At 36.3% G+C, this 22191-nt stretch overlaps 1 protein-coding gene across 1 annotated transcript in view; it reads left to right on the top strand.

Annotated features, from left to right (window-relative positions):
* The window catches only part of GAS2 (growth arrest specific 2), a 99063-nt gene that overhangs the window by 63644 nt on the left and 13228 nt on the right, over nt 1–22191 (top strand). The gene's annotated exons all lie outside the window — the stretch shown is intronic.

Here is a 22191-nt window from a genome sequence, read left to right as displayed (position 1 = left end):
TGATTTATAATGCTTCTGACTGTATTACCTTTTTGGACAATCCTACAAAATTATTCATGTTTTCCTAGTCTTTCTGTGTTTCTTTTCTTTTCTTTTCTTTTCTTTTTTTTGTGCAGGTATATTTAAATCTTGTTTTAAATCACAGGAATGAGAATCTTAGTGAGAGAGTCATGGGGAAGGGTGTTTGGAGGAAGCTGACCCTTAGTAAGACTGCATGGAGAACTAAAAGGAATCATTTGATTCCCTGGACACCCAAAAGCCAGATGCAGAGTAAGTCAGGTAAAGTCCACAATAAACTCCTTCAAAAAAATTTTTTTATTATTTTTCTGCATTATAGTGTATGCTTTCCAACTAATTAAGATGGATGATGCTGACATCCTATAGTATTATGATCTGGGACCAGCAGGCAGTTGAGGTGGGCTTACAAGAAAGGAATAATACCATTAAAAGTTTTATAACTTTAAAATAGGTCAGTTATATTCACTATTAAAAACATGAAATAAGTGATTCTATAAGGGATACTTACATGCAAACAAAAGTAGAAGCCAGCATAAATCCATCCGGATTACCTGTATTCCTGATCTGATACTCTGAAAGCTAGCTGGGGTTTATCAAGGAAGTAGGGGAGGTGATGTACAACTCTGGCACATTTTAATTAGTCAACTGTAAACATAAAGTGAACATAAGCATCTTTTTTTTTGTTTGTTTGTTACTATAAAAGTTTCAGACAGATTTCTTCAGCTTTTTGAAATCATTCCTTTTCTGTCAGGTAAAATTTTAATTCTGTAAACAAAAACAGATATTCACTAATCTTGTTGCTAAACTCCTATCATATCAGCAATTTTTTTTAAACAAACTTTTATTAGACCATCTTTAATTGTCCTGTTTAATTTTGCTGTGTATGGGGAAACAGCAAAAATTAAAAAAGTGCAACATGTTTGTTAACTTTGGGCTGCTTAAGTATTTCTGGCAGTACAGCAGCCTATTAAATGCCAACATGTTGTAATTTTGACCTGTAAATAAGGTCAGTTTCTCTCTTTTGGCATGATTAGAATGGTGTCAATTTTCTATGTTCTATCAAGTGCATTTCCAGTCTGTTCCCTGTTGAAACACACAAAAAAATGTAGAAGGCCAATGAGATCAGCAAGTGGGAAGTAAAATTAATATCTAAAAGTATACTCCAAGCCAATTTACAACGAGAAGTAAAAACAAATAACCCTATAATGTCAGGCCATAGCCAATACTATGATTTATTCCTTTTCTGTGTATACACATAAAACACAGATCTGTTACGAAGAAGATAGGGAAAATCCTGGCTGGCCTGCAAAGCCTTCTCTGCAAAATGTATGCATTTTAAGTTTCAATACACTGTTGTTTCTAAGGTCTAAAACTACAGTGGCTTTCAGAATTCTGTGTAAAAATTTTTAACCAGAGTCAAATAAATCAGGTAAAATGACGGTCTGGCATTTTAGTTAGACCAATTTTTCAGAAATGACTATGCTGTTTGTGCTAATTTCTTGCTCCTTGGTTCATGTTACTTAACTGCTTCCCTGTGATTTACTGAGGGGCAAGGGGGAGGGTACAAAGAACCCTGGTTCTGCTCACCGCCCCCCCCATCTCTCCCAAAGTATATATATTAGCAAGCCAAAGAATGATATCATGGTGTTTGCATGCTGAAAGTGTACATTGTTCTCAAGTCTCCCTCCTTCTCTTTAATCTGTTTTTTGTAGGTTTTTGTTTAAAGCAAATACAGTGTTTGCAAAAGATGCTGTAGAAAATGAAGCCCTACATAAGATAACTCTGAGCATAAACCCTTATTCTGAATGAGTCATTGAAAACCTGGTCTAGTTTAAAGATTTCTGTTTCAGTATTTCCTGGATTCAGGTATAATGCTGTTAACTTGCTTAGGGTTTTCTGTCTCACTGGCCTCATTTTCAAATGCGTTTTCCGATGAAGAAAAGGTAATGGAAAACTTCTTAAAATTTTTGATTAGGTACTGTAATTTAAATACTTAGTCTTTAACAAGCACATAGGTTTCCCTTGCAATCAATGGCAAAAATCTTTAGGTAGAGTTAAGCCAGCTCTTAGTGTTTTAGCAAATCCCATCCATACAATAAAACTAGTAAGGAAAAGCAATCTGCCAATAAATGAGGAGCACGCTGTCTAAATATGTGTAGAATAGTAGGAGAAATACCTTGTGTTAAATGTGCTATGTATCCAGATCCCTTGTTTCAGCTAGTGAAAATCATTTTATTTGCAAAATGTCCTTAATATACTGGCTATTGTTCTTTAACTCCTCTGTCTTTCCTCTTCCGTGGTTTCAATTTGGTCCAAAAACCTGGCCTGAGAGTTAGCCAGATGAGATGTCTTCATGGTCAGAGCTTTTTACAGTGTAGTATGGTGTTTGTGGTATGAAATCTTTGCTGCAGGAAATGTGGAGAGCTAGGGTTTGATCCAGGTCTGGCAATGTATCTACACCTATATAAAACATTTTTAACCATTCTTGGTCAATGCACTCTCTTGTGAAGCCAAGAGTCTGGCTGTATTTGGCTTAGAGCCATCAAGTAAATTTTTGCAGATTCTAGGGAATATTAATCTATTGACATTTAATAGTTCAGGAATTGTTACATAATATCCCTGTTTTGCCAATACAGAAGCCAAGAATCAGATAGAAAAATAAGACTATACAGGTAATCAGGGCTGACGTAATGAAAAAATAGGTGTCCTTAATTTTCTTCATACTGTCATCTTCAAGAGAGGGAGTCATTCATGTTAACTGTTACAAATTCACAGTACCTGCTCAGGATATGTCTTGGGCAGAAAATAATGTGGGAGGAAGTTCTCAATGCTTAGCATTGTCAGTGCTAATCTGAGGGGAAGATCTCTGTGACTCTGTATCTATCTAGGGCTACTGCTTGGGGTTACGCTTGACCATAAAAGAAGTTAAAACTAACAGAATCTTATTCTAACAACTGGTTTCCATTTTCAAGGTTATCCTAATAAGAAGAATTGTTTTTAAAGAAAAAAGAAGTCTTTTTAGAATGAAAGCTGAAATTAGCTTTATAGATTCCCCAGCCTAAAAAAAGTTTTGTTTTACAACTGAGCACAATTCTTTGGCTTTAGTAGTAATACAGAACTGAAAAAAGTGTTATGAAAATATATTAGGAACCAGTTGACCCACCATCCAAACACGTATTTTTGCATTTAGGAACTTTTGTCTGTTTTATAAACTATGTTTAATTTCTGTGAACTTTGTCTATTTATTATTTATGTGTGTATTGGATGGGGGGGTGTATACACCCATGCGCCACAGTTTTCTTTCAGTGAAACCATAGCCTAACTAAAATTTTTATGATATCAGTTCAAAATACATTAAAGAGCTGTAGAATCAGCTGATCACTTGATTTATTGAACAACGACTGTAGCTCAGATCAAAGTATAGGGGAGTCACTGTAGTGGAATTGAATGTCAGACTGCAACTTCTCTTAACGTACGCACACACTTACACATGCTTCCAGGTACAATTTCTCTGTCCAGTCGGTGGCTATATGTTTTCAATCTGTGCTATACTTTGCGAGTAGCAAAGTCTCCAGGTCCGGTTGTCAACTATATAGGATATAGGATGAGAAGGTAAGTTAGTGCAAATCCAGAACTATTCCCTCTGCCTTTTCTTGGTGGTCAAGATTTACTAATCCTTCTCTAATGTTTACCATTGACTTTTAGCCATTCCCCCAACATCCCAAGCCTACTCCTTCTGAGAATCAGCTCTCCACCCACTCTAAAGGCGTAATTACTGCTTTAACTGCTCTGCAAAATGCCCATGGCTTCAAGCAAATTCAGGCTAGCTAACCTTCTACTGCCACACACAGGCTAATCAGGTGGACTGGACTTTGGAACTGGACCCAAAGAGACACTGAGCTGAATGTGTCCCCCTCCTCTTGGCATTGTCTCACCCTGCCAAATCTCTGCCTTGAAAAGAAAGTTGTGAAATTTCATGTTTTGAATTTTTTTTTTTCTCCTTCACTTCAGTATACCTTTTAAAAATATTTTACACTATTCAAGGACAGTGACATTAAGAAATATTTAATCACAGTTACTTCACAGAAGCTTTGCTGCAACCTGCAGCAAATTATAGAATTTACAAGCAACTGAATTCAATACACTCTTCTTACCATTTCTGGTATCTGTATTTTGGGATATAATTATTTGGGTGTTTATTTTAGTGAGACAACCAGGGAGAATTAAAAGGGAGAAGTGTGCCCTTTAGAAATACTGTGAATATAAGAAGTGAATGTTGATTTCATCTTGTGGGTTTTGGCACTGATTTGGGAATAATTATGTCTATATGCTACTTTCTAATCTAGTCAAATTTATGCAAACACAGAACATATACACTATAGTGAAGAGAAGCAGTTACAAAATAGTATATGATGAGAGACATTGTGAAGACAAAGATCAGTGCACAAGAATTCAGTAGAAATCAATCTGCCCAGTACCAATAAGGAAAATGACTTCTCACAAACAGCATCCTTGATGCTGGATCTGTTTTTTTTGTCTGTTTGCTTGTTTTTCATAAGAAATGCATCACCAATATTGGTGCATGTATGGCTGGAAAGACCTGAATTCACTGGTATTTATGTACATCTTATTGAAATTCCACACTGCATATGATCTTAGTATCTGTATCTACCTAGTCATGCAGTTGCAATTTCTTTGCAGGAATCTGGGCTTGAAGATTTTTGCTTTTACTATCTCATTTGAAAGAAGTACTTCATTTTCATTGTTTAATAATAAGTTACATCTGTAGGATTTCCATATGCAGTTCCAAGAAGCTGGGAATTATCATGCTTCATGCTTAGATTATATATATATCTTTATACTACTTCATTCTTGTGGATGGACTAATAGAGCACAGTAAGATGCAGCAAGGCTTTAGGGATTTAGATCTATAGAGTGAACTAACATTTTAAGAACTGCAACAGCTGGTTCATTCTAGTCATCTCTGATCATGGTTAGATTCTGAAATAGATGTAATTTTGAACACATATGGTTTCTTGACTGTCCAGATTGAGCATGCAGCTAGAGCCATTGTGACTTCTTTCCTGTGGAAACCAGAAAGCAAGAGGTGAGATAAGTTTTAAAAAAAAAGTCTTATCTTGTCATGGATTGAGATGTGGTCAGGGCACACCACACAGACCTGGAATATAGGAAGTGCTTTGTATCCCACAGTTCAGCTGTAGCAACAGTGAACGAGAGAGAATATTGGAGAAGGCATTTCAGCCAAGAATGTTTCCATAGCCTTTTCAGGCTTTACTGAGGCACTTCTGGATAATGATCACCTCACAAATACCACAACCAGTCATACAAATAAATGTCATCACTGTGCAAGATCTTCTGGTAAACATTCATGAAATTCTCTATCGGAGAATTGTCAGAGGAAAATCTATTACGCCAACAGTAAGCAAAAGATAGTTTTCTGAAGGAAGCGAAAGCTAAAGATGGAGTATGTAGAGAAGTAGTGGCATACTGTGTTTGTCTACAGGTAGCTCTCTTCCTACCAAAACAAAGAATTAAATTTAAAAAAGTAGTTTTCTATAGTTTCTCCCATGGAAATTATGGTGAAAAAGTGTACATGCAATAGAAGTACTATTTCTGTCTGTATGTTCTGTGTGTACCCACTCTGACACCTGTAATGTAGGAGTAAATGATATAAAACTTAAATTGATTTATTTGTGCTTCCAAGTAACTGAAACTTGACTTGTACTCTAAGTCAATAGAGTCATGTATAGTCAACCTATACACAAGTTATTACTGAGGAAACATCTTCTGTCAGAAGGCTCAGTTCTAAATCAGAATCAAGTTTTGATATTAAAAGGAAAAGGGTAGAGATTCCAGGACACTCTGTTAGAGTAATCAGTACCTTTTTTGGCAACTAATACATTTTCCCATTCCAAGATCTTCGCCAGAGCCTAAAAAAGATCTTTCTTCTGGTATTTGCAGAAAGATATAAAGCTGATGAGCGCGAAGAGATCCAACATACTAGAATATCTACAGCAGGGGATTTCCATGTGACTAAACTTAAGTCCCATCAGGTTACAGCTGGCAGCTATCAAAACCAAACTAGGTTACTAATACTAAATTCAGGTAATTCATTCTTGTGTTGAGAGAGTTATCAGAGTCTTAAAGTTATTAAATATCCCAAAGAGTAAGAGCACTGCGTGAGAAATCTGTATGCTGCTTAAGTTAGGTTGCTTCTCCCTTTGACCCCATCAATTCTTTATCATAACTTTCACACCAAGGAAGTGGCTTTTTTTGGTATCTGCTTTTGGTAATGGATTTCAGGGCTTGGCACCTTGTCAGCCACTCACGAGTTCCACAAAAATATAGTACAGTAAACTGTCCCAAAACTCATTCCAAAGATAAACTTGGAATTCTGCAGAACAAAAGTGATAGTATTACCATGATTTTTTCCTGGATCCTTCCATGGAAAAGTGAGGATTAGGCAGAAAGTTAGTATCACACATGCTGTCAAAGCAGACATGAAGAGAACAAAACCTTCATTATTTTCTCTTTTGTCACCCAAATTAAGAAGAGTAAATCTTGCCAGTTTTATATCCATTTAAAATGTATTGTCTTATGTCAAAACCATTTAGAAAGTCAGCATTTCACATCAAGCCAAATGAGACTACAATTTCAGCTGAATTTCACTTTGGGCTGGACAATTAGTTTTAGCAGAAATGCCCAGAAAAATCAGGTGATTCAAATATTTACAGCTCAGAACATTAGCTAACATCTCTAACAGTCGAGATCATTGTATGTTCAGCATTGATGGAATAGTAGTGTAGGTTACATACGGGGTGCTGGTAGGGTGGTCCAAAAACGGATGTAATGACTGTGACAAAGTAGTTGTGTGTGACACAGAATTGACAGCTTCATTATGTAAAATTATGTAATTTATTATATAACCTTTTGTAAGTTGAAATGCAGATCCTTCATTCTGCTACACTGCTGTAAATCCAGAGTAAACCCATTTAAAGTTCAAATACATTGGAATTTTGAATTAATGTGACTACTCATGCAAATCTGGTCCCAGAAAGGAGAAAGGCAGAATAAGAAAAGCAGCTAATAGTGATAGATATGGCAGCCATGTCGCCACGTGTTAACATGTGCTTATCAATGCAATTACATCACTTCTAATTTGTGTTTGGAAGACTGTTTTTAGAAACTAGTAGAATAAGTAGGTGTGTATTTCCTGCTTCCACCTTATATCAGGAGTAAATTTTGTCCACATAACATGCAAGTTAAAATTCTCCATTTGCACTCTTCTCCAGTTTGAGTTGCACCCAGTATGTAATTTCCAGTGTTACTTATGTTCCCACTAAATTTGACCTAAACATTTCCATGCAAGCTGCAATCACTTGAACTTTGCTGTATTTGAATTCGGCTAATCTACTACAAATTGCACTTGACTGGGTTTGGCTCAGTATCTATAGTCAAGACTGATGATTGCTATGTCAGATAAATCATTTCTGGTCTGTAATATCATCTTAATTTTATTCAGAGTTGTTTATTGCATTTGGATTGTTGTTTTTGCGGTTTTTTAAACACATTAATATAGCTTTGGGTCATTGCTTACAATGTTGCTTTCATAGATTTGTACTGACATCRTTTCATTCCAACCTTGTAACATCATACACCATAGACTTACACTGACATCATTTTGAAAACTTTGAGAGGATGCTTTGTATGGTTTGAAGGAAATTAAGCCTAAATATAAACATTATTGAAATTATGCTACCTTAGTTCTCCCCTCATTTACACCAGTGTAAATCAGCAGATATTGTAATGAAATCCATTGAGTTGAAGAAGTTTAAATCAGGCCTGTTTATTTGAAAGAATAATACCTGGTCTTAATTTTAGCAAGATCTGATAACAGTATGTGTCTCTAGATATTTTCCAAATGTAATTTTCTTGGTTATACATGCATCTCTGTTGATTTAAAAAATGGGCTGGGGGTAGAGGACACTTTCCAAGTCTCTGCATTTTTCTTTGGGACATCTGTGATTGTTTTGATCATTTTGGTCTTGCCCTAAGTTGTTCTTATATGCAATTGTGGAAAAGAAATGTTGAGACTTGTGTGTTCTCTGTCTTTTGGATCTTGTCTAAAAGCATAGGGACTAAGATTTCCAATGTAATTAAAAATCACAAAACAGAAGGAGTCTGAGGCGCTTTACAGATGCCCAATCAATATCTTGGAGTACTTGTGCTTTCCATTGGTTTTCTCAAGTATCTGAGAGAATAATGACAGTTCTTGTGAATAAAATTTGTCAGTGATGGTAATGTTTTCTGAATATTGTCAGATCACAGCTATTTTTCATAAGCCTTTTCTCTAAATTATATGTGCTAGTAACCAGAGGATTCTTCTTCAGGATAACTTTCCCATATAAGCTATAGTTGTGCCACTTGTAGTGTAGGTCAATGTAAGCAGTTATATTGCAGGGTGAAGCTGGCTTACCATTTACTTACCACACAAGTTACCACTTGGGATCTTAGTTTTCTCTGTTTTAGGTAATATTTATGCTCTTATTGTGTTGTTTACTTCCAACTTACATAAATTTAAAGATTGTGTGTAAGACTGTGCCACATAAGTAAAGGCATATTGTGATCTGAAAACAAATTGAGCTAGACTTTGACAACAGTGAGAAAATTGTATTATTGAAAGAAATAATAAGGGATGATGTCTATGAATTGACATTAGAGCGAGATGCATATATGATAATTATAGTGCAGAGCCCTGTTGAAGCTCAGGACTAAGTCAGAAACTTTGTGTGAAAAAAAGTGAAATAAAGCATACAGATGCTGTATTGTTTCAAAGACAACTGCTTTATGTGTAAAAAAGCCCATATAAATTTGGACTGGAATTACTCTAATAACATTAGTTGTTAGAATTACTGTATGATACACCATGATATTTAGTATAATTAAGTATTGTTAAATGTCAGTTGAACTACTATTGGTTCACTATGTGGAGGACAAGTAATAGAGGAAATACAGAATGTAGAGATCTGCATATCATGACCTTTAATCTTAAATATTGGTCAACTCATGTTTTTACTTCACCATACTCCATCTACAGACTTTATGAATCTAGGAGGGGCAAAGCTTCCTTACTGCCTGCGATAAGCTGTGAGAGTGTAAGGTGCTTAACAGAGTATGGTGCTCCTCTGGAACTCATCAAGGGAATGAGAAGGAGCCTGGAGTGATGGAAAAGTTCCTGCTGGAGATGGAGAAAATGGAAGGAGATGGAATTACAGCTACTGCTGTACTACATCGTGGGTGGAAGCAATCAGAGGCCAAGCCATCTCTCCGTGGTCCAGGATTTCTTGGAGGACAGTCAGAATRGAAGAATTGTTTCAATATATTGGGAATTAATTTACCTCTCCATAGAGCTAGATTATACTACTAAGATTTTTGGGCAAATGAACAAGTTACTTTGTGATAGAATAGGGTATGCATTAGCAGGATGGCAGTTACTCCACAACAACTGGTTGTGTGCAGTCTTTTACCTTAGGGTAAATGTTAAGCAACTGTCCCTACTACATTGGTGGCAAAGGAGTATTGCGCCTATTTGAGGAGTACTCTGGCCTCAGGTTACCAGAGTGCTAGGACAGTGTGGCAAGAACAGTTCCCTCTTTTCTTCTCCTTGCCCTTTTGGAGTATTAGGTTGTCATGGGGCATCTGTAAAAAGGCTTGCACCCTTGTCCTTTTCTGTACTTTTTCTTTGTGCTTCAGTTGTTTAGGTGGCATTCAATTTTTCTCACCTGTAATACAGAGAACAGATTTCCCAATAGCCCCAAGATGTGAAAAGTGAAGGAAAAAAACATGCTGTAGAGGAAAGGGGAAGGAAAAAAAGGATGGGTTAAATTATTGAGATGTAACTCACTCTTAAAGATGATACATGTACCCCAGTGGTGTTTACTAATTTCTGTTGCCATTACAAGAGGTTTTGAAAGCAATATTGACAACATAGCCACATTCTAATGAGTCTTTTTCATAGAGAATAGTATAAAGGGATTGTTTCCTTCTAACGGACTGAATTGTTAAATATATTTAATGATGGGGCTTGACAGTAATATGTAACCTTTTGAATTAGACAGAATAAAGGCCCATTGAATTTCTTTATGTCTCCATTTGAGGATCACTAAGCAACCAAGGACAAATGACTTTATGTCTGTGTAGCATATTGTATTGCTTTTAAAAGCTTTTTAAAAGAACACTAATTCTTTGGCCCAGGAATAAATGGAATCTGAGTGTATTACAGCTCTTCTCAAATCATTTCTGTTTTTTGGCACATGATCTCAGCCAGGCCAGTGTACTGGAGCTTCTCCAGTTTTAGACTTCTTACTTTTTAATTAAACTTCATAACTATCATCACTGTAATTACTGTTTTTTTTTTTTTTTATAAGATGCTTTCACAGTGAAATGGGAGCTTAGTGCACCCTGGAATTGTGCAGTACAGCTTCTGCATCTTCAGACACATGTAGGTAGCTAGGTGATTAATAAGCATGGTCTAATTTTACCTGACAGCCTTCAGTGAGAAGGCATGATAATACATGTGTTTCCTAGAAGGACCTGCTTTTAGTTTCAACCATAGATAACACTGACTGGTTTATAGCAGTTAGTAGAAACTCTGGTTTCTACTGGAGATGTTTTATCTGTGTGTATTTGAAGATCCGGTCACTGAATAGCCTGCAACTCAGTGCACAGGATGAAAAAAAAGTCTTTTTATTTGATGTATAGAATTGAAGTACACTTACTTCCTGAAGGTCATGCAAGATGTCTGTATGTATATTAGAGCTTATAATTAAAACTAGATATCTCACATAAATTTGAGGAAGTGGAATATATTATTGCTGTTGTATATATTTTCTAATCCCATGGGCTGGATCAGACACCCCAGCCCTGTGCCATCCTTGAAGGCAATACTGTGAAGAGTTAGAGTCTGAGTAATAAAGGCATTATTGATCTTTTCATTGAAAAGATTCTAGGCAACTTCTGCTGCTGAAAGTATGTGTTCTGAGAATGTCCAGAACAGTACAAATCTTACTGGCATTCTTTTGTTGGGGCCATCATTGGAGAGGAATTTAGTGCTTTGTAGTTTTTCTTTTCTGAGTGTTATTGTTGCTTTCCTGGGAAAAGATGCAATGAAACAACTTAGTATGTAAATTCTAAAGGCAAGGTCATCTCATTAAAGTGCAGATTGGAGGCAACATAGAGATGCTGCCAGATGGAGCAGTGGACATTATGGTTCTGAGAACTTCCCTTGGTCCAGCAGCAGGCTTTTCATGGTGGGCATCTAAGCCAGACAGATGCTCTTGCAGCTGTTGCCATCAGCTTCGAGTTTGCCAGTGATGATTCCCACTTGTCACAATTCAGGTTGTGGAAATCAAATCTGTGGCTGTAGGAAGAGACAAATGATTTTTTTTCAAAATCTCTCCAAACTAAAGGTAAGCCTGAAAGGAAACTGAAAGTAGGGACATGCCTACCCTTTTAGATATCCGTACTGGAAACAAGAGGTCTGTGCTCTGCCTTAAGAGTGACACACTTGAGAGAATTATTAATGAACAGATGAGCATGCTTCTATGCTTTGTCATCATGTTTCTTTGTGTAAGTGATAGCTGATGCTGTCATACCTTCCTATGGCTGACTAAGGTTTAAATTTTGTGACTCAGTAAGACATTATGCTGTACTGAAAGTGTCTTCTTCCTGTGCACAGCTTTTTGCAGCTCCAGGCAACAACTTTTTCTATTTTAAGTACTTTTGTATTTGTAGCATGGGAAGCACAGCTATGAAAATAGCTGCTTAGCTGAAAAGGGTTGAAAATAAACTGATTGGAACCAGATCCAAATATGGAAAATCCTGAAATTTGGAAATTGTGAATAAATTATTCTGTTTTACATCATTTTATTTAAAGATGAAGGCAAAGTGATATTTTTTCACATTCAGTTTGCAGTATAAGCAAATGGAGCATTTATGTTTCACAATGTATTAACATTATACTTTCTGGTTTTGTTCTGCAGAAAAGTGTAAAAAGTAGCTAAGATCAGTTCTCTCATGTTATACATTGTACAAACTCATGCTAAAAGCTGACTCTGTTTAGATTTTTCAGATGATGAGATTAGATAAAGTAAATGGAAGGGTGTGAGATAAATTTATTCCACTAACACATGCTTTTCTATCAATGTCATGGAGAAGGTTAGTCAGACAAACCTTAACAATGGCCAATCATATACCCAATTCTTGATCCATCCTGTCTCACTGAGCCACTTTGACACCAAGTCTGTAGAAGCTCAGGAAGCCAGCAAGAAGGAATATTTGTAGGCACCCTTGTTGGCATCCTGCTTAATGTCAGGGTGTGGGATTTTGATGTTTTTTTCCCAAAATATTACGACATTGGGTTCAGTATGGTAAACTGAAATACTAAAAGTCAACTTGAAGATATTACTATACCTATCCCAATTGATATTAATTTTGAATGTTGGATACAACAAAATATTTTAAACATAATTTTAAAATTTCTGGGTCATGTTTCTTATCAGTTTCTTACCAAGTGGCAGCATCTTAAGGTCAATAAGAGGTGATAGATGGATATATTATTCTCCAGCACAACATGGTTTCAATGGGAAAAAAAAACCAGGCATGCAAGCAGAAAAGAAATTTGGGGACCAGAACTATGGGGAGAAGTGTGAACTGCACTTAGATGTAGGTGATATTAAACATCCTCTAGTGAACTAAAATCTATGTGAAGTGCAATTCAAACTCCCGCTGTTGGAGGTAAGACAGAGATTTCACCCTCTGGCTCTGAGCAATTGGTGTTCATGCACATTTGATATCAGTATCTCAGTGTGATAGGAAAAATGTAATTACAGCTCCTGAAAGCTTTATTTCAGCAAAGATGCTCAGCTACTTAAATGTTCTGCTCAAGACTTTCCGATCTCTATAACATGCCTGATTGTCAAATGATTTAAAGGAATAACTTCTAATAATGAAATATCCCTTCTGTCTATTTTCCTATGCACTTGTGAGAAACCACATTCCACTGATTTGTTTTTCTCTACTTAGAGTACACTCCTGCTGTAACATTGCCTCTGAAAACATTCTTCTAGGTTTGCTGTCTGTAAAGGTAAGAGTGGCTCTGTGACACTTAATCCACTCTCACCCATTGAGGAAAACACTGTTTTGTGAAAAACAACCTACAGTCAGTTTCATGACAAATATTACAAAGATCACAGCTAAAGGGAAGTTATTACTGGCTTTGCTGTAGTGGTGTCCCTGAGGATGTCGATGCACAAACAATGAAGGAAGCAAACTAAGCATTTTGACTCTAGCTTCTGTGTTAATCTTACATACGCTGAAAAGTAGCACCAAAAAACACTATTTCAAGCAATTTGGAATGTTAAAATAAATACAAGTGGAGTTAGGGTAATGTACAGGCTGCTGCGGTTGGATGCATGTGATAAGTCAAATCAACCTGTGCTAAACTTGTAACATGTCTATGTCACTTCTTATGCTTGTATCACTTCCATAGGCAGGCATTGCAAAGAATTCTGTATTTCAGGGAAATTCAGGAAAAAGGGTTTTTTTATTATTATTTGATCAAGGGAAAGATTGATTTTCTTTATTTGGCTGTTTTGAGGCTGTTATTCAGAAATGAGAGACAGAATGAGTCTTGAGAAAATAGCTAGGAAGCAGATGGCACTTCAAGGTTCAAAAGAACATTTTCTAGTGCTTCTGAAATTCTGTAACACAAGTGTGTTCACATGCAACCCACGCACTTGTATGGTGAAATCCTAGATTCAGTAAAGTCAATGGCAAAATCTAAATTGACTATCACTCCATACACTCTGTAAATGAATTAATATCCTGAAGGGAAAGTAAATTTGGGGAATTTTAATAGTCTGGGTAAAATAAATTCCTTTTGTATTTACAGAGTCTTTTGTTTTAAACTGGTGCATAGTTTATTAGCCTAACTGCATATATTTTTATTTATTATTAGATATTGCCTCTCTAACTCATTCTGAGTAGTATCTCACTGTTCCAATATTTGATTTTAGTGGCATTCCTCGAGGAGAAAAAAATTACTTTGCTTAGTAAGTGAGAAAGAATCATCATCTTAGCTATCTGTTTTTAAGAGAGACTTTCCAAGGCTCAGAATGCTTATAGGAATATGAATTAACATTTAAGTATTTACAGTTAAGATTCATAAATGTTTTGATTCAAAGATAAAAATAAAGCCTTTTTCTTCTTTGTAAACAATCGCTTATGCTGGCACATGCTTATGCACGTTCATTTTGCCAGTTTCATGCTCATGTTTCTGACTTGCTTTTTCTGAAAGATGCAGTCTTCCCCTCCCTCCAATTATTTGACTTTAGAACATCTGGTTTTCCATGTGTCCTTCCAGACATAGAATATTCCAGTTTACACTTTTCCTTTCATTTAACCTCACAGCCTCTGCCTGATTTCTTTTTTCATATTTAATCTATTTGTCATATCATCTTTTCCGCTGAGCTTTGTGTAAAATATTTGTTATGAGTCAGTCCTCTCACTAGAACTGCTCAGCAGCTGGGTTTCTGTTAAATATCCCACATTTCAACTGATAAAGAGTAGGTCTACTTTGTGGCTGGACCTTGTGTAAATWTCTAGAAGGGAAGCAACAAGAAACTCTGCCACCCTTATTGCCCTCATAGTCGCGCTGATGCAGAATCTCATCCAAAGTGCTTGCAAATGCACATTCCCTTCACCTACATGATGCTGTCACATATTCAAGAAATGGAAAATGCCATTCTGAACATGCGAATACCACATCTAATTAATTTTTCTTGACATTATTCCTCCTGATCCAAGAAACAAAAGCCTCCACTTGACAGAAATTCACTTGTTTCCTAATGAATAAACAAGTGTGTTTACTTCTTTCTGCATCTGAGTCATTTCTCACACACAAAGTGCTCGCCTACACAGGATTCTTTTTTTTTTTCTTCTCTAAACAGCAACCAACATCTAGTGTTAATTAGACACCAAAAGCACACTATTCCCAAATTCCATAAAACTGTGTCAGAAAGAAACGAGAAGCAAGGCTTAAGGGAAAATTTAATCAAGAGCRTGAGAGTCTGAGATCTTCATGTTATTTATATCAATTCACATCCAAAGACATATCTTGATTTCAGAAAGTTATTCAGGAATACTTTGAGTAACTACTTTAATAAGTCTGTTATACTCTGAAAACAGAAATAAAGACTTAATCTTCATTAAGTGCAATATTTGTAATGCAGATGATACCTTAATTTGACCTTGCCCAGTACTTTTCTTTTGTAGATGTGTTTATGCAACTTTGCCTTCTCCTTAACCTTCAGAGGTCAATTGGCCATTGGCTTGAAGTTGTCTGCATTGTGCAGGATTAATGGGGCTGTGGTTTCACCCTCTAAGCCAAATCCTGTCTTCTTCAGGTATATGCAAACTGGCTAAGGTCCTGTTCTGTTACAGTTTAGAGCTTTGCAAACTAGACCTCTACTGGTTCTCTACATATATATATACACTCAATCAGGACCTAAACTAATGGCACAGGTAATTTTCTTCATTAGTTTCCATTCATATGCATTTGTTTTTTATGCTGTTATATCAAGCATATTCGCTTCTCTTGCCATGAGCAAATAGAGGGAGGAGATTGCATTTCCACAATGCAAAAGGGGAAAAATTCCAATTTCTTCACTTGATTATTTCTTTTGAAGAAGGTGAGACATTATTTCATGGTCTCTAAGTATCTTCTGTAGCAGAATGACTTGGGAAATCTCTAACTTAGCTCYACTTCTCTTGTTTGGGCTGACACTAACGCACTTGCTACTGAGATGATTACRTTCAGAGCTACCTTATCAAGACAATTGTAGCTATTAAGCAGTCATGAACCACTGCAAATGATGGCAAAATGAGGAACCACTGTGAAGATGGGGCACAGTTCACAAAATTTCTGGATGCCCTTCCACATCTGTCTGGAATAATTCACACCATGATAGCCAATGTCTTTACAGAAAAGGGCCAACCTCAACAAATCCTTCTAAAAGGGCCTTGAAATCATGAGCCAGACCACTATTTTCCTTTCTGTTTTGTGCCAATGGTATCATCGGTTCTATTCCACCTAATACAATCTTGTTTCACACCCTTATTTCAGAGGTAGTTCCTTTGCTAATTATAACCAGAGTATTTATTTGTCTGTGTTGTTTCTCCAGAAGACTTTCTGGGAGGTTTGTTTCCTGGATTGCTCAGTACTCACACTGTAGTGCTTGATAGAGTTACCTTCTACATTCATGATGTTTTTTAGTTCTTGGCCATCTCAGATGGCTATTGGCATTTTTTTGTTATATTTTCCTTAGCCTCTAAATCTCACACCTCCCATTGTTTCAAAAGGAATAGCCTACATTTTTATTTTAAATTCTTTATTTTAAAACAAGTTTCCTTGCTCTCTTATGTGACAGCTTTGCTAAGGCCAACTTGATAAAGTCTCCCAAGTGAAGGCTTTTTATTTTTAATGAAACTTGAGTGCAGACTGATCACTGTCTCAGTCTGCATGGCTTATCAGGTGTGATATACCCCTCGCTAGTAACTACAATAATCCGGTAACATTTCAGTGGCTGCTGCACCAACAAACATTTGCTCTGCCAATTGCAGGATACCATTATGAATCCTGCTTTTCATGTCTGTCCCAAAATCAGACACTGTTTCATATTATTCTTCTAAATTTTTCGATTTGTATGTTTCTTTCATCCTGGGACATCCTTTTTTTGTGAGAAAGGTTAGGATCCCTCATTCCAGGTCAAAATCTGTCTAAACTTTTCCCATCTTTCACAGTTCAGGAACGTTCTGCTCTCTCAAGCTGGGACCCCTTCACTAATCAATTGATTGTTCCTTATTGCCTCGGGCTTGATGAGATCTTTCCATTCTCTCCATCGTGCATGTCGGTGTTAGTTCTCTCCCACCCCATTCCTGTAAAATTCTCAGTTCCCCTGATGCAATCTTCCATTTATGTATGTGTATGCGCCTCAGCTTCTGATGTAGGTCTCACATACAGTTCTCTCTCTCATTGCTCCATAATTTCAATATCTATTATCTCTTCAGATAATCGTGTGTCAGCTAAAATGATCTCTATGCTAGATCCCATAATTTATGGCATAGTGTTATCAGTCACACTCCCAGTTTGTCCTCAGTTGCTAAATTGCCTTTCAATAATTTCAATAATTACCATTAGTTGCCCCAAGATCTCCCTCTTCATCTTTTAATATTCCATGGCTCAGTTAGTTCAGGGCTTCACTGTGCTGCTTGAATCTTGCTTACTATTAGATGTTTGTCCAAAAGAACCTTTCTTTCCTCTGACCCTTAACTGTTGTTTGTTATAACATTTCAGTGGGTGTTTCTGGGTCACTCATTTCTTATCTTCTCACTCATGGATATCTCCACATACTGGGACTCCCTCTTTTCTACATTCCCACTCTGTCACCACCCTTCTCTGTTTCTGCAGTGCTGATAAATTTAGCACCCACTATTGCTGATATTAATTATTGCCCATGTATGCTGTTAGATCTAGGTTTACTGGAGCATTGTTTTCTGCAGTTGCTGCTGCCTCTTGCGGGAGCCTGTGTGCTGTTCCAGCAAGAGCTTCTGCTGAAATATCAAACAGAAGAGCCTTCTGGCATGTCAGGCCCGGTACCAGTGTACACGTGCCTGTACACTGCTGCCTATTCTCCGACCGCTGTAAGTGGAAGCCATAGTCCCTCTAGTTATCATCTGTTATTTCCCTCAGATTGTATGAGGCTTCAGTCATCTAGCATCCCATTAATCCTGTGTTCTTAGACACCTTATGTCTAAGCTCAAATGCATGTTCCCTGGCTTCTTTCAGACCTGTATAAACTGTCCAGTCTGAGCACTTGTTTGTTATAAACCAGGATGTAACTAAAGAGCCATCTTAACTTTTCCGCATATATACAGCCACTAGGGGAAAGCTGTAGGTACAGGCAATTTTATAAAGTCTTTCTCCTTAGTATTGGATTTATAACCTCATAACAAACTATTTTGCTGTGCACTGTTGTGACTAAACTTAAATTAATTTTTGTTTTCATTGCATATTGCTGTGAGAAGGATTTGCCTCCTGCACAAACAGTAACATAGGAGTAATATTTAGCTTGATATAAGGGTGACGAGCAGAGAATTGAGAAACTTGTTAGTACTGTCCCCAAAGATACAAATTTTTAATCAGTTACGCAATTCCACTTGCCTTCCTATCAAGGTGCTAAGATTAAGAAGTTACAATGAGGTATGAATTATGTGGTCACTTAAGCACCATTAAAACTTTTTAACTATATCTTCAGCAGGTGACCAGGTAATATAGGTCATACCTACAAGGTATGTTAACATACAAAGCCTTTTTTTTTGTGAACTACAGCTATCTGATTTCAGTTGAATCATTAGATGCTATTTTTGTGCCTCTCTGTCTTCAGCAGGGTGCAGATGTCTTCAGTTCCCAGCTGCATCAACAGCCCTGTGCTGAAAATGTGACATAACGCTGTTTCATAAGCACTATAGAGAAACAGTGGTGACTGATAAGGTAGTTTAACAGTTGTGTAAGTACTGGAAAAATAAATTGAAAATTTGTGGGCTGGAGATCTCAAATGAGGCCCAAAGATTCTCTAAAGGGAACTTGCAAATGGAATTTAAAAGGTTTGAAAAGAAACAGAGTCCCAAGAGGTGAAGGGGATCTGATTTTAGGTCATCTTTCCCTGTACTCCTTTTTGTAAAGATTTTACTTTTAGAGTTTTTTGCAGATGAAAGCAGTTGCCGAATGGACAATAATGTCACTCTAGAAAAAAAGAGAAAGCAGCATAAAAGTAGAAAGACTATGTAATCAATTATGTAAGGATGAGTTTGGTGAAAGCAATAAAGCAGTTCACTCTGGGGAATGCTTGTTTTCTAAAAGAAGAGAAATCTGCACACTCTGCACACTCACATTCTGCAGTGTGGTTTTGTGAAGTAAAGAAGTTGATATTATCATGCATATTTCACAGAAATATCAGTGAGATGAAAAGGAGATTGAGAAGGCTGCTTTGTAAGAAGTAGATTTAATTAAGAAAGGACACAGTAGATATAGTTTTACATGTTTATCTTTAAGGGCTTTTTCAGAAAAGAAAAAAATACTTTCTTATCTGAGCAAAAGGGTCAGATTAGGTTTCAGAAAATCATGACCCAAAGCACATTTTGAAGAATTAGATAAATGCCCATTGACTTCAGCAGGAATTGGCTCAGTCAATAAGTAAAAATGTTGTATAACTACTCTCATTCAGTTTTATTAGATTTCTTTATGTTTCCTTTGAGACCTTTTGGTGCATATGTTAGTTAATCTGCTAGCAGACCAGGAGTTAATAGTGTTTACGTACCTACCTCGCATGGATCATTTGATTATCAATGTTTAAATATTTAGAAGTTTCCAGACCTTATGCTCTAAGTATTGCTAATGAGCATTCTGGTTTTGTGGCAAAGTAATGTATATCTGTATCTGAGCATGTTTCAACCACCTCTCCCTTTGCCAGCTAAGACTGGTATCTTCATGTGTATGTGCAGCAATCTTAAGAAGTCAGTTTCTATTATCACAGAAAATCCTGTGAGCAAAGGAAGACACATAAATAATAAAGCCAAATAATTTTAATACCTGTAATGGCCAACTTTACTATGCAGTAYTAAAAAAAAAAAAAAATTGGAGGCAGCACTGGCTTCCAAAAATTCCCTGGACATACTGGCAGATGCCTAAACTGGCTGAATCATTTTGAGGAATGAGTGTAAGTCAGGTATTTTTTCAAGCTAGGTAAGTCTCTGATCTTTTCACAAAGATCAGCAAAAGGAAGACTGATGATTTACAATTCAGCACTGGGTCTAAAAGCAGCATCGAGACCACCAGCCATTTATAAAACCCATAAAGAATTACGTGTTTCAGGTCAGATGTGAATAGTAGAAATTGAAATGTGAAAGCAAAAATAAAAATATCTCTATATAACTCTCTACCCCACTTCATTACTTTCTAGGCCAAGTTTTCAATTTACTTTTTCCCAGTTTAGTCCTTTCTAAAGACGAAGAATAAAAGAAGAAAAATCATTTCCCTTAATTAGAGAGAAGCATCAACCTCACTGTTATAAAACTTTTATTCCTGTTGGAACTCATTTTGTCTTTGCTTTTTTGATGACAAATGGAGACAGATACAAAGTCCTGCTAATCTTGAAGAAGGAATAGGAGAAAAGAATGTATCTGTTATTAACTGTTTTATTTGTTGACAGCAATTCAATAGGCTTCCAGAACTGGGAGAGTGGATCTTCACTTTCTTTCTGTATATATAAATGTATATATATGTATGTATATGTGTATATATATATATATATATATTTATATATATATATACACACACAGAGTTCCATTTCTACTTTATTGGAAAATTCATTAAGAGATTTTTTAATGTGAAACAATAGGTAATACCTATTTACTACCTTACTGTAATCTGCTATCACTTTACAAATCCTGAAGAATTCCAATATTATTATTGAAGGCTTTCTATGTGATAGAAAACTGTCAAATGTCTGTGGAGGAAAGACAATTTGATGAAAATACAGTTATAACAATTCAAAAGCCAAGCATTCTTCCCTTGATAAAACAGGGACTATTACAGGTGTCTGCTGATTGCCCACTAAACCTTACACAACTTTCATTATGTCTTAACTTAGTTGAAGGTAAGCGGCTTTTTTTAAGAACTGTGGGTCATCTTTGAAGGTACAACAGTATCCGTGCTTGAAGACATTTTTCATACTATATTTCATATTTTGTACTATTATCTCATTCTCGTTACTGAAAAGGAATGAAAAATATAAAGCACTACAAATGTGAGTGTAGTATGTGTATCCAAAGAAGTTTGGAGTTGAATAAGCTAAATGGAATCAAAATATGTCATTGTGCCCTGCAATTCTTATTCATTGTGGGATGTCTTTGGGCCCCAGGCACAAATCAGGACCTGTCACACATGTGATGAAAGATGATGTTTGTCTCAGAGATGCTACTACGTGTAATATATTGTATCACTAATATCATTCTTTTATCTTTAGCACTGTAATAAAAAAACAATTCCTGCCTAGAAGAATGTATGGAAATTAGTACTCAGCTCAGTTTTGCAGAAAGCCTCATATGATGGATTGTATTTAACTTCTAATGAGATGAGGATAAGCTTAAAACCACAAGACTTTCTTCTTTACCATGACTAATGTCCTAAATGAAACTGCTCTCTGCAGAAACAAAACAGTCTGCAGTCCTCTTTGATAAATTTTGCTTGATTAAGGGATTTTATAGCCAAATATTGAAAAGGAGAAAAGCAGATACTTTTATCTGCCATCTGCTGCTTCATACTTCCCATGTTTAGATGGGCCTTGTAGGTATTTAAATGTACAAATGATTATTTAGATGCCTTTTGTATTTGCATATACAAATTCTGCTTATTCTTTTGGCCTGAAACAAACTTTGAAAAAATGTCAAATGACTCAGTGAATTAAAGGAGGCCTCTGAGTTGCCTGATCTATATATACTCTACATAAAATACTTAGAAGGCTCTTTTGGCGTTAGCCTCTATAGCTGCCTTACCTGGAAAATCTATAACGCTTCAGTGTATCAGCAGCCACTGAAACTCCAGCTGGAACTATGCTGCAGCAATTTTTTGTATCACCTATTTAAATCAATATTTCTCTAAGGTTTTCTTTTTTATATGTCAATCAACAGACGTGGAGAGTATGAGTGTGCTGATGTTGCTGAAGCAGCTGAGAACTTATTAGGTTCTACACGAAAACTGAGCTCCTTGCTCAGTGACAAATATCACTTGATATATAATAATACAGGTTATTCTGCACAGAAACGGAGACTTAGGGATTCTGAAGAATGCCTCCATTTGTGATTTATTTTCCACCAGAAATATTTACTGTAAAATCAAGAATGTTTGCATTTGATTTGTTCTGGGAATATTGACTTGAACCAATGAAGCTGAGCCCTAAATCATTTATAAAATATCTTTCCAGCCCATTCTTTGTTTATACAACATAGCATGAACTGCTCAGAACTGTAAGTGAT

The sequence above is a fragment of the Apteryx rowi genome, unplaced genomic scaffold (assembly GCF_003343035.1).
Source record: "Apteryx rowi isolate R43461 unplaced genomic scaffold, aptRow1 scaffold_296, whole genome shotgun sequence".
Taxonomy (NCBI): Eukaryota; Metazoa; Chordata; class Aves; order Apterygiformes; family Apterygidae; genus Apteryx; species Apteryx rowi.
Note: the sequence above shows the minus strand (reverse complement) of the source record. Positions and strands in the feature narration are given on the sequence as shown.